Below are 13,973 nucleotides of genomic sequence, written 5' to 3'. Positions count from 1 at the left end.
ATATAAGGATCAGCTGCAGGAAAAGAAAGAGGAAAAAGAAAACATAGAATACACAGTGCTTGATGAGATCATAGAAAAAAGTGATGGTGCCTGAAAATCATAATGATCAATAGCCAGAACAACAACCACAATAGCAACAAGCACCTTAAACACCTGAAAGTGGTGTTAGAAGATCTACCAAGATAAGTAGACCCCCTGAATGATACTCTCCTTCATTATATTATGTATTGTTGACTGATTCTGGTGAATGAGAATGTTATGAAGAAGAAGTGCAAGTAGAAACCAGGAAGAAGTGGGAGTAAGCCATGAAAGAAGAGATGGACTCCTTAGCACATAAGCAGACTTGGGACTTAGTCAAGTTTCCTGCAGGTAAAATAACATTGTAGAATAAATGGGTTTACAAGTTGAAGGTGTTAGAGCCTAGATTTTCCTCAGGCTGAAAAGAGAAGGTTCTAGGTCCACATCAAACCATGCTCAGCCTCGTAGCTAGCCCCACGAGGACAGGAGAGGGCTCTCTCCAGGTCAATCTAAGCAAAAGATAATCAATAGGGTCTGAGATGACTGAAATATAAACAAATTTTAGGCTAGGTATGAAGTACAAGGATTTAATTTGAGTTTTTGGAGGTTTTTTTTGGAAAAAAGGGACAGGCAACTTTTGGGTCCAGGGATGAAGGCCAGCTCTTGAAGAGTTCAAGCTAGGGCGAGGAAAGCAATGGTTAGGATGACTTAAATTGAAGGAATGGATAGAAAGAATTGCTGAGAAGCTGAAGAGGGAAATATTATATCAAGGATCCTCTACAAACTGAAGCAAACATATAAAACTAAACCAAAGTCAAAGGCAGAGCATAGCAGATTATGAATTCCAACTTACGTACTCATTAGTTTAATTTCTGAAGCAAAGAGAAGGGAAATGGCATACATAAACATTAGCGAACTTATAAATAGATAGAGAAAAACACCATCCAAACATAGAACCACAAGGATCCCAACAAGTGCTGCAAAACCCTGGTCTTTCCTTTGCCAAAAATGCAGAAATGAAATGTACAATAGAGTGCCAAGCAATCCCAAGTGTCCAACCCTGAAAATGACTCAGTAATTACATGATATAGACTAGCCCAACCCATTCCCTTGCCTCTAGGGGTCGAGCTCATCATTCTAGGAGTTGTTTCAACCAATTCTAAACAAAGCACTAAAATCTAGGCAATCAAAACAACTTGTCTCTATAAGGTAGGAAACTGATTCATTCATTAAATTTTCACTTTTTAGTGAAAGAATCCCCTAGAACAAGTAAATAAGTGCCAAAATCACATCATGTCTATCCAATTACATCAAGATAGATCAAAAATTACATCAAAAAGCAAAACTAATCAAACTGGCCGAATTTCTGAGCTGGAAGGTGAAAAATTAGCAAAAATCCTCTATGCATCGCGCCAAATCCTCTATGCATCATGCCACTTTGAGGCTGTGTTTGAGGCACTTCCTAAAGTCCAAATTGAGACCAATATAGCTCATTGGAAAGCCCTACTTGTCTACTTTACAACCAAGTGGAATTTGTCAATTTGGATGTCATTTATCCCTCCAAAACTGCAGTCTCCCAGGACTGCTTCCTGTGTGTCAAAATAGGGGCAGAGAGGTCATTTTGTGAGTGTCTTTGACCTCCTGAGGACTCAAAACTTGCCCACACTTCTTGGAAATGCACCAGTAGTCATTATTTATCATGCCAAATCCAATGATGTAAAATTTTTGAAATTTGGAGCTCCTTAGCAAAAGCGCGCGCCACGTGGCACGGTGCATAGGGAGGAAAACCCTGTGTTAAGAATTTATGTGCGTAGCGCCTTTTTGCAAACCCGTTTTGAGGGCCTTCTGGGTGTCTAAATTGGGTGCGGGATAGCTCTTTGGAAAGGTCTTTCAGTATAATTTCCAACCCAACTTTAATTTTTCAATTTGGAGTTCATTTTCCCTATCAAAAAGCAAATCTCCCAAGACTGGTCAAAATGTGCCAAATGAGGCTGCCTCAAGGTAGAGTGATGTTGCAGTCAACTTTTGAAAGGCTTCCTCAACTTCAAATTGATCTCATAATAGCTCATGAGAAATATATTTGTGTCTAGTTATCATTTGACTCATCAAGAAAGTCATTTGGCCAACCACTCTAGGAGAAAACTTGATTTTCCCAAGGTCACTTAAGAGGTGCATCAATTCTCCCAAGGCAACTGTATTTTTGACATTTCTCTAAAACCATAACAGCTGTGTAAAAAATAAAAGAAAATTTTCTTCTTGGGTCATTGAAGGAAAAAAACCTCTCTCACCTTTTCCAAATTCATCCTTTTTAGCTCAAAAACACAATTTGAAGAAAAACCATCCCTTTTGTGTGATGAATGGCTTGCTCCTTGGAATGACTTCTCGACAAATGATGGAGATCTGATGTTCGATGATATGAAATGACCTCATACCTTCTGATATCACTTACACCTCCTCTACTCAGATATCTCTGATCCCATAGCCAACCCTAGCACAGTGGGAGAGGAAATTAGGGTTTGGAGATTTATGGTTAGGATTCTGGGGTTTTACATTGGGAAATTTTGTGAAAGGGAATTTGGGATATGGGATGGGGTTTTAGTAATTTTAGGGGAGTAGGGAACAATGAAATCAAGGAAAAAAGGAATAAGGGAGACAAGAGAATGATGGAAAGAGAAAACTTGGTGGCAAATAGTTGATAAAACCCTAGCAACCATTTTTATATGAGAACTTTGACATGGTGCGGTTTAGACCATCACCATTAATCAATCACCATATCATAGGACAAATTTGAATGAAATGCAATGAATGGGGCTCTACCTGGCAAATCCATGCGAACTATTAGCAATTTGGAGGAATTTTGAGCAGTTTCGGGCCTTTAAGTGTATGCGTTGGGCAGGACGCCCAATGCGCTGCGCCTCCCCAGTGCGTCGCGCTAGTGTTGTTTTACACTACGAAATGTAGCCCAATGCGCCATGCCTAGTGGGTGCACCGTGCCTCCTGCCTAGTGCACCACGCCACTGAATTGGAGCGATTTTCACCCAATAACCTCACTTGCCTCCACATTTCCACTTTAGCTCTTTGATGTATTTAGTATGCAAATGAACTCTTGGAACACAAAAATGATATATATGCCAAGGATTTAACTCTTGATTTCAAAAACCAATTTGTCATGTTGCAAACTTTGACACTTCACTCTGAAACTCTATTTTTTGCTTCCTTTATGATTTTGTGAGCTGAATGATGAACCTCTTGTCTTGTTGTGCAGGGATAGCTATCATTGGATTTGGAAAAGGAGACTAGGGCTGTGCTTGAAGAATTTCACAACTGAAGGAGCTTTGAGAATTACATATTTATTACAAAGATAAAATGGACGATTTTTCTTCAAAACAGAGTTTTGAAGAAAAATCATGATCAAGCATATTGACGATGAAATTTATATCATGAAAACTTATTTCAAACCTCCCTCATATGCCTACTAGTATTATTGGACACTTTGAAGACGAAATTTTCAAAACCCTAAACCTAATGACTAACATGACTCTTGGCTGACCAAAAGACCATCCATAATGACTGTAAAATTGACTTTGATGAACTTTAATGCTCAGACATGAAACAGCAGGTACATGACATGAGGGAAGTATGGAGACAAGACCCTTTCGTCAGAAGATCGATGCTCCTAATGGAATGCAGATGATCGAGCTGAATGAGACACCTAAAATGCAATGCAACAAAAGAGCTTTCGATCTCTGATGGAGGGATAAACAGACCGACTCTAACATTGACTCCAATGGGGATGGTAGCTCCATGGAGGTGCCAAGAACAGCAGAACTCTAGGAGAGCAGACAGTGCCTTCGTCCATTGGGCTATGGAGTCGATGACTTGACAAAACCACACAAGATTTGTTAACTCAATTATTGACTGAAAATTGGACTCAAAACTAAAATTGAAAACCATAATAAAACCAAACATGACTAAAACATAACTAAAAAACCTAGTCTAAGTGTTCTTTCACCCTCGATCAAGTGAAATGGAATAGCCAATGCAACCATGTAAGCATCCTGGCTGCTATTTGAATTATCCGCAAGTGCTCGCTTAGGAACAACAAGAGAAAACTATTGAACGACAACTCCCATGGAAGGTCAGAATCAAGTTGACTGCTGATAAAATTTCAAAGCATGAATTGACTGGATGACTTTAAGAATACTACGAAAGGATCTTCATAAACATTGCTATTGATTTCCATTAACACATTACTACTCTGGTCCAAGTAGTCTTCATATCTGGATATTAAGATTTTCCTCACATATGTGTTGTCTTTCTTTGGTGATAGCAGCAAGCTACCAAAAGGATCCTGAAATTCATGAATAACCAAACTTTGTTGTTGTTTCCAAACAGAACAAAAGTCTCCTTTATCGATCTCCTCATATGACTGCAAACATTGGTATGGACTTTGTAATGAAAAATCTGTTAAACAAGATAATGAAGGCGACTTTTGAATCAGATTATTATCAACATTCTCTTTTGTCACATGGTTAGCCAATGGGGAAGAAATTTTACAGCAAACATCATCCAACACACGATCAATAGGATCATGAAAAACTTGAGAAGACTGTTGCGATGTATCTATTGAAACTGTATGACATCCTACTGGCTGTTCATCTTTTTCTTTAGAGATATTACGAAGATTCTGCCTTATAAACTGAAATGCTTCGAAACAAAAGGGTACAGAATCCTCTTGCATCATTAGATCATGTATTTCGGCTGCCACTCCTTCATCTGTAATCTGACTTTCATCTTCAACATTAAAACTGAGAGATTTTTGATTTCCTACAGGCTACTCATTCGAAGATTTACTATACAATTTACCCTTCAAAAACTGAAATGATTCAAAACAGAAAGGTAGGGAATCTTCTTGTATCAGTTGATCATATGTGCCAGCTTCCACGTCTTCATGTGCAACTTGATAATCAGAGGCATTTCGGGTCTGAAAATTTGAATATGAGAAATCTTGAACAAGGTTTTTATTGCCCTCGAGATGGTCCAAATCAAGACTTGTTGGCAACTGATTTCTGATTGCATGAATGTTGTCTCTGATGAACTGAAATGAATCAAAACAAAAAGGCAAAGATCCTTCACTTACCTCAAAATTTGCTGCACTTTCCTCGTCACTATCATAGCTGATATGCATCGGTTGATCACTGTACTCAAGCTGCTGAAAACGAACTTCCTCTTCCCACAAACCAGTTGCTGATTTGTCTGCAATATTAGCTTCTGTTTGGAGAACATAATCATCATAATCATACTGATCAAACTGAGGCAAATCATCAGTATAAAACACATCATCAAGCATACATGTCATATCAATAGATCTCTCTTCTCCAAGATGATCTATAAGACAATCATTATCAGATCTATAACAATTGGGATAAGAAAGAAGATGTTTTGGATCAGCAACTTGTTCTTCTTCAATCAGCGAGCCATGGGCTTGAACATCATAATCATTCCTTGTAGTGATCTTTTGCATCATCTCTTCCACTGCACTTACCAAAACATCAAGCTTTACCTCTAGAGATGTTGATTCCTTCGGATCTATGTTTTTTGTCTCTTCTTCTTTCAACCTTGCCCTTCGGATTAGCAGATGAGCCTCTACATTTACTGCACTATTCTGTATCTCTTCAAGTGTTGCGATATTCCTTTCTCTCAGCTGAAACTCCATTTCTGGATCAAAGGTACCCGGGTAGTGCAAGAGAGCAGATCTAGGAGGAGGTCTTATATCAATTGGGATCGAATAATAAACTTGGTTAAATCTGTCTGAAAATTGTTGTACTGTCTCCCCTGGTAGTCTTTTCAGGTGGTTATACTCTTCTAAAATAAGAAAAAGGTTCTGTCCGATTATCCACCCGTCGAGAAAAACTTTAACAAACTGCCGAAAATCTGAGATGCTCGCATCAGGGAGGGTTTTGAACCAACTCTTGACTTTGCCTTGCAAACAAAGAGAAAAAAGCCTAATACTGACATCTTCGTCATCAACCTCAAAAAGGTCTAGAAAAGTCTCAACATTCTACACATGTTTCTCAGCATTGACATTCTTACATTCACCATCAAGCCTTGGCAAGTATAGATCATAGTTTTTGGGGAAAGCATGAAGAACAGAAGGTAAAACAAGAGGTTTATACCTATCTAGGATTATAAAAGGTGTAGGAGTATATACAAGAGCGACGAGATTAGGTTTGTTTTCTTTAGGCTCATCACGCTGAAGAGAGTCATCATGAGATGTGGGAAAAGTAAGGAGGCCAGGATCAAAGGAAAACTTAGTATTTACACTTTTTGAATAGATCGAGTGAAGATTTTGATCACCTTTATCATACAACAAATTCTGAAAAACTTTCAGGACAGCTTCAAGAACAGCAAAGAAGTAATTTACAAGAAAGCAGAGTAGATCCTGAATACCATTCCACTTTGGATACCCGAACTTTGTGTAAGATCCTTCCATTTTCTCAGTGAAAGAGTTAGTCCTCCAGTGGAGTCTTTACAGGAGTCACCAGGTGAATGATTTCAGCCTTCTTATGTCTGATCGTTGTCCACCATCAACCATCAGATCTAACTTGATACATGTACTGGGGTGATCGTTTAGATCAGATGTTCAGTTTATAAACTAGATCAGAGATTGAATGAAGTAGCTTTTATCTACTTACGCTAATGCAAAGCAAAAGCGTTTAGAAGGCTACCTGGCTAATCTTCAGGCTCCGTCTGTAGTCTACAAAACCAAACAATGAAAATAAACTTTCGTCCCCAGTACGGTCGCCACTATGTTAGAGCCTAGATTTGCCTCTGGGTGAAAAGACAAGGTTCTAGGTCCACATCAAACCACGCTCAGCCTCGTAGCTAGCCCTACGAGGACAGGAGAGGGCTCTCTCCAGGTCAATCTCAGAAAAAGATAATCAATAGGGTCTAAGATGACTGAAATATAAACTAATTTTAGGCTAGGTATGAAGTCCAAGGATTTAATTTGAGTTTTTGGAGGTTTTCGTTGGAAAAAAGGGACAGGAAAATTTTGGGTCCGGGGATGAAGGCTAGCTCTTGCAGAGTTCAAGCTGGGGCGAGGAAAGCAATGGTTAGGATGCCTTAAACTGAAGGAATGGATAGAAAGAATTGCTGAGAAGCTGAAGAGGGCAAGATTATATCAAGGATCCTCTACAAACTGAAGAAAACATATAAAACTAAACCAAAGTCAAAGGCAGAGCATAGCAGATTATGAATTCCACCTTAAGTACTCACTAGTTTAATTTCTGAAGCAAAGAGAAGGGAAATGGCATACACAAACATTAACGAACTTAGAAATACATGGAGAAAAACACCATCCAAACACAGAGCCACAAGGATCCCAACAAGTGCTGCAAAACCCTGGTCTTTCCTTTGCCAAAATTGCAAAAATGAAATGTACAATAGAGTGCCAAGCAATCCCAAGTGTCCAACCCCGAAAATGACATAGGAATTACATGATATAGACTAGCCCAACCCATTCCCTTGCCTCTAGGGGTCAATCTCATCATTCTAGGAGCTGTTTCAACCAATTCTAAACAAAGCACTAAAATCTAGGCAATCAAAACAACTTGCCTCTATAAGGTAGGAAGCTGATTCATTCATTAAATTTTCACTTTTTAGTGAATGAATTGTTGGAAATAATACTTAGAGGGGGGGTGAATCAGTATTATCAAGTCAAACATTTCCTTTTTCAACTCTAGATAATATACGCTACTTCAGTTAATAAAAACTGCATATATACGCAACTACAAATAAAGAAACATGCATATATAAAGCAGACTTATAATTTGATTTATCTTTCAGATGTCAATTATTAATCTATCAATCAGAAGCAAATAAACAATACCAGAAATAGTGAAACAGAGCAGAAGACAGTCACACACAAGAACACAAGATATAAGGAGGAAACCCAATGTGGGTGAAAACCGCCTACTGCAATTCGTCTCTATCTTTCTTTTAATTAGAAACTTCTCTTTACAATGTTTTGTACTGGTGCAGTCTTTACCAGTACGCAGGCTGCAACCTGGAGAGAGCTACAACTCTCTCTCATTCTCCAGCTTTCCTGGAAGGGAGCTCCAACCCCCTTAGTTCTTGTACTAGCTTGAGATACTAGTACGCAGGCTCCTACCTGCAGAAGGCTGCAACCTTCTCTTTTCTTTCAGGGACCTCGTTTCATTAATTTTCAAACTGGATCCACAAGTAACATCAATCAAACATCAAGAATTTTTGCATAAACCAAACTCCTTTTCACCAAGCAAAAGCTGAATCAAGTAAGCACTTCTCTGACCGCTGTACCCAGAACACAGTAACTGTAATCAAACACCAATTCTGAACCCAAAACACTGCAGCAATAAAACAGAAGCAGCTAGAACATAAATCAAGATATGTACGCTACTTCAATATTCTGAAACCTGTGTGTATACGCTTCTGTATCATAACCAACCTGCGTATACGCTTCTTTCATTCACAGAAAAAGCGTGTATACGCACGTACACTTCACTAAACCTGCGTACAGATGTATAAAGGATAATTCATTCTTTTAAACATTCAGTGATTAGTTAACCCAGATTTATAGATCAAGAGTGCGCCACATATAACAGATCAAAATCATACAAAAATACCAATGTTCAAGCCTTGAGACTTTGATCCATCAATAGGCCTTATCCTTCTTGCGCTTAGGTTCCTCCTTCATTCAGATCTAGATCTGCACCATAACCCAATCACCAGTATTCCAGATCTAGCACAATATCAGATATTCAATAAATCAGATGATCCTTGCCCCATGATCTCCTTCCTCTTTTATAGTTTTAGGCCTTCCACAATACCACGGTCCAAAACCATAATAAACCAATACCAAGGACCCAATACCTGGGGTCAACACACTTGTCGAGATACTATGGTCCAAAACCATAGGTCCAAATTCCAAGGACAAACTACCACGGACCAAAAATAAGTTTCCCACCATGTACGCGCTTTTATGTGCGTGAAAGTGCGTGTATACGTATATGCGACATTGTAACGTATAACCCGCGTGTATACGCGTCTTCATCAACTTGAACCTGCGTATATAACATTTCCTTCATTCTGAGAGCCTGAACTGAGATCTGTCACCAAAGTGAGTTGCCATCAAGGACAACACCTGTACCATAGCACCACACCTGTGCCATAATGCCAACAATCTCCCCCTTTGGACTTGATGGCAACCCCAAAATCCTCAAAGACATTCTCCCCCTTTGTCATCAAGGGCAAAGGGCTGTGCTCCCCCTGAGTACGAGCTGATATCTCTGCTCTGCTGTACTGAACATGCTCCCCCTGACTGTAGGCAAGATTTGCAAAAGATGTTATTCAAGAAGAACCATGACTTATATATCATAAAAGACCTTCCTATCACCAAAAGACTTAATATATACATCCATCACCCAACCAAGTGGGGATAAATCAGAAATTTACATATGACAACCAATTACATTACATCAATCATCCCAGGCAAAGTGGGGAAACCAAAATAGGCCGTTACATGACCTTGATAAAAAAAGAAGATATACATGACATAGAGATGAAAAATCAAGACAATGCAAATCACCAATAAGCAGCATCTGACAATCACTATATATATCAGCAACCATGTTCTCCTTCTGATCTTCTTTCTGCAGCTAATCCACCTGAACCAAAACCGTTTGAGAACTTGAACCAAGAGCTTCTAAGGTAATGCCAACAATGCATTATTAGAAGATTATCTGCTCCCCCTGAACCTGTGCCAGATGGTCTCTGTCAGACCCACATCAGACTCTCTTCAACCAGAGTCTGTACTTGCTGATTTTCTTCAGAACTCCATATACGCGACTGCACCTGCATAAATCGGCGTATGTACGCGGATGCCCCTCATCCAACTCGCGTACAACAACTTTTCTTTGAAACAGACAAGCTTCAACAACAGGATGAAGCATCAACTACTCCCAGCTTCTGTCTGAGATATTCAAAAGTTTCCCTGGGCAGAGGTTTGGTGAGTATATCAGCAACTTGTTCCTTAGAAGGAACATACTCCAACTTGACTTTTTGCTCAAGCACTTGTTCCTAAAGAAAATGATATTTGATAAGTATGTGCTTGGTCTTTGAATGCATGATAAGATTCTTTGAAATGCTTATTGCACTTGTATTATCACATAAGATAGAGACAGGTGGAGTACAAGTGATTTGAAAATCCTGCAAGGTTTGCATCATCCAAAGAAGTTGAGTGCAACAAGATGTAGCAGCCACATATTCCGCTTCAGCTATGGATAAGGCAATCGAACTTTGCTTCTTGCTGAACCAAGATACTAATCTGGAACCCATAAAGAATGCACCACCACTTGTGCTTTTCCTGTCATCCACGCTTCCGGCCCAATCTGCATCTGTGTAAGCATGAAGTGTGAGATCTGTATCTCTAGGACACCATAAGCCATAGTTTTGAGTTCCTTGAAGGTACTTGAAGATTCTCTTGACTGCCTGAAGATGTGTTTCCTTTGGGTTAGCCTGAAACCTTCCAACTATTCCCACTGCATGCATAATATCTGGTTGGGTAATAAAGCAAACTCCCAATCATGGATCTATAGGTTGGTTGATGCACTGCTGCTGATTCATCATTTGCACTGAGACTGCATCCTGTAACCATGGGGCTACATACTGGTTTGGCATCTTCCATGCCATATTTCTTCAAGATCTACTTGAGATACTTGGTTTGAGATAAAAAGATACCGCCTTTATTTTGTTGGATTTGCAATCCAAGAAAATATGTCAGTTCTCCAAGCAAGGACATTTCAAATTCTTTCTGCATCACCAAGGCAAAGCTTTGACTCATAGCCTCTTCATTGCTGCCAAAGATAATATCATCTACATACACAACAAGTATTAGCAATTTGTCATTTTCAATTTTTATATAAAGATTGCTATCTGCTGATCCTTTTGAAAAACCTTGTTGATGAAGATATTTGTCCAAACGGTAGTACCAAGCCCTTGGAGCTTGTTTAAGACCATATAGAGCCCTTTTTAGTTTGCATACAAGATTTGGATCATTCCCAAGAATGAAACCATCTGGTTGCTCGATGTATACTTCTTCTTCTAAGTCTCCATTCAGAAAGGCTGACTTCACGTCCATTTGAAATACTTTGAACTTCTGAAAGCTTGAGAGAGCAAGGAACATTCAGATCGCCTCAAGTCTAGAAACAGGAACAAACGTTTCTTCAAAGTCTATTCCTTCTTGTTGAGCATAACCCTTACAAACCAGTCTGGCCTTGTTTCTAATTACTTCCCCATTTTCATTCAACTTATTTTTGAAGATCCATTTTGTCCCTATGACATTCTTATCTTTTGGTCTAGGAACCAACTCCCAAGTGTTGTTCTTTTCGATCTGCTCAAGTTCTTCATCCATAGCCTTGACCCAAAATTCATCTTTGCATGCCTATCTTACATTTTTTGGTTCAGCGGAGGAGAGTAATGCCAAATAGCTTGAAGCTTCTGCAATTGTTCTTCTTGTTTGTATGCCTGCTTCTTTCTGCCCCAAAAACTAAGATTCTGGATGATTCTTCTGAACGTATCTGGATGGAGTCTTCTCTTCTATCCTTATCTATTCCTCTGGTGCCTCTTAAGGTTCTTCTTCATCATCTGTCTGATTTGGAGAGTAGTCTTCATCCTCTTCGATATTTTCATGATTTACTTGCCTAGTGATGTATCCCTTTTCATCAACCACTACATTAATGTTGTCAACAATTCTTCCAAGTCTTTTATTGTAACACTTATATGCTTTGCTATGGGGAGAATAACCAAGGAGAATTCCTTCATCTGCTCTAGGTTCAAGTTTCCCAAGCTGTTCATCAGTATTCTTAATATAGCATTTGCTTCCAAAAATTTTGAAATGCTTTACCGAAGGAGTCTCACCATACCAGAGCTCATGAGGAGTTTGAGTGTTGTTCACTCGGACATTTGTTTTGTTGAGAATAACAACTGCAACATATGCAGCTTCACCCCAGAAGGTTGCGGGAGTTCTAGACTCATCAAGCATAGCACGAGCCATTTGTTGGACTGTTCTGTTCATCCTTTCCACCACTCCATTTTGCTGAGGAGTCCTAGCTGTAGAGAATGCCCTTCTTATTCCATGTTCTTCACAGAAATTGAAAAATTCATTTGAGGTAAACTCCCCACCTCTGTCGGACCTGAGGCACTTAATTTTGTAATCTGATTCATTTTCAGCCAAGGCTTTGAAGGATTTGAATTTTTCGAATGCTTCGTCTTTGTGCTTCATAAGTCCTAACCAAACAAACCTAGAGAAGTCGTCAATGAACAATATCAAGTATTCTTCTCCTCGAGGTGACCTTGTCCTAAATGGACCACATACATCTGTATGGACTAGTTCAAGAGGCCTGCTAGCTAATCCTTCCTTCTTAGGAAAGTTAGTTCTGGTTTGCTTACCAAACTGACATGATTTGCATATGGTGTTGTCTGGAATTTTGATATCTGGAAGACCATGAACTGCCTGGTATTTACATGCTTTCCTTATTTGTGAAAAGCTTAGATGCCCCAACCTCCAGTGCCATAACCAGTGTTCATCATCCTTGCTCAAATAGCATTGTTGTTGTCCTTCTTCAAATATGTATAGATTATTTGGAGTTCTTCTGTCTTTGATCACTGTTTTTCCCGTATCAAGATCACGAACACTACATCCATTTTATAGAAATATTACCTCAGTTCCTTGATCGCACATCTGACTAACACTCAGTAGATTATGCTTCAAGCCATCAACATACAAAACATTTCCAGCTTTGACCTTTTCTTTCAACTGAGCAGTGCCTTTTCCTTTTATGGCTGCAGGGGTATCGTTTCCAAAAGAAACCTTCTTTCCCTTTTCTAATGCAGTATATGATTCAAGTTTTTCTTTATCCCCTGTCATATGCTTCGAACATCCGCTGTCGATATACCATAGATTTTCCTGTCCTTCTGCATAAAAAGCTATCCCACATCTCTTGGTTGAGGTTCCTTCATTCTCCATGTTCTGGCACTTGAGGTTTGTTCCTTCTGAGTTGTCTTCCAAAACCTGCTCCTACATTCAGAATCTTCATGACCAAAGTTATTACAAATAGAACATTCAACTTCATTTTCAAGGGCCGAAAAATTGTTATAAGTCCTTTTCGTGATTCTAGTCATATTCCTTTGTTTTTGTGCTTCTCTAGTCATGATTGTCTTATAGGCAACACATTGAGCTGCTTTGTGACCAAATTTATGGCAAGAGAAACATTGGCCATTGAAGAAACTCCTGCGATTATCAAATCTATCATCCAACTGATTGTAGTTTCTATTGACATCCATTCTTGAGGCAAATTGGGAAGATTTTACATGTGGCTGATTGTAGCATCTGTTTGTCCTTAAGGTAGCTTGCCCCCGATTTTCTTGATAGTCTTTGTTCGTTCTTGAGGTAAACTGTCCCTGATTTACCTGATGATTTCTATTAGGCCTTTGCTCGCTCCTCCTTGCTACATCAAGATAACTTTTGGAGGTGGATGCTTGAGATGTTTCTCCATTATATCCCAAACATGTCTTGATTAGTGGAGAACACTGCACATTGATAATCTCATCCAGAGTTTCAGATCCTTTAACAAATTTAAGATTAATAGCTTTCGTTTTCTCAATCTCCTTTCTAAGACCAACAATTTCACAATCCAATTTTTCAAGATGTTTTTCCCTTTCAGTCAGTTGACATTGCAGAGAATCAATAATCACATTTTTCTCTTCTAAGAAAATTTTGAGATTAGACATCTCTTCATAAAAACCTTCTACATCTATAGCATCCATGTAGTCATCATCTTCAAAAGCCATTAAAAGTTTATACTCATTACCTCGTTCATCTTCGTCACTATTTGAAATTCCATCAATATCTTCAT

Source organism: Pinus tabuliformis, chromosome 9 (assembly GCF_031772625.1).
Source record: "Pinus tabuliformis cultivar Carrire ecotype Pingquan chromosome 9, CPIR1, whole genome shotgun sequence".
NCBI lineage: Eukaryota > Viridiplantae > Streptophyta > Pinopsida > Pinales > Pinaceae > Pinus > Pinus tabuliformis.
Note: the sequence above shows the minus strand (reverse complement) of the source record.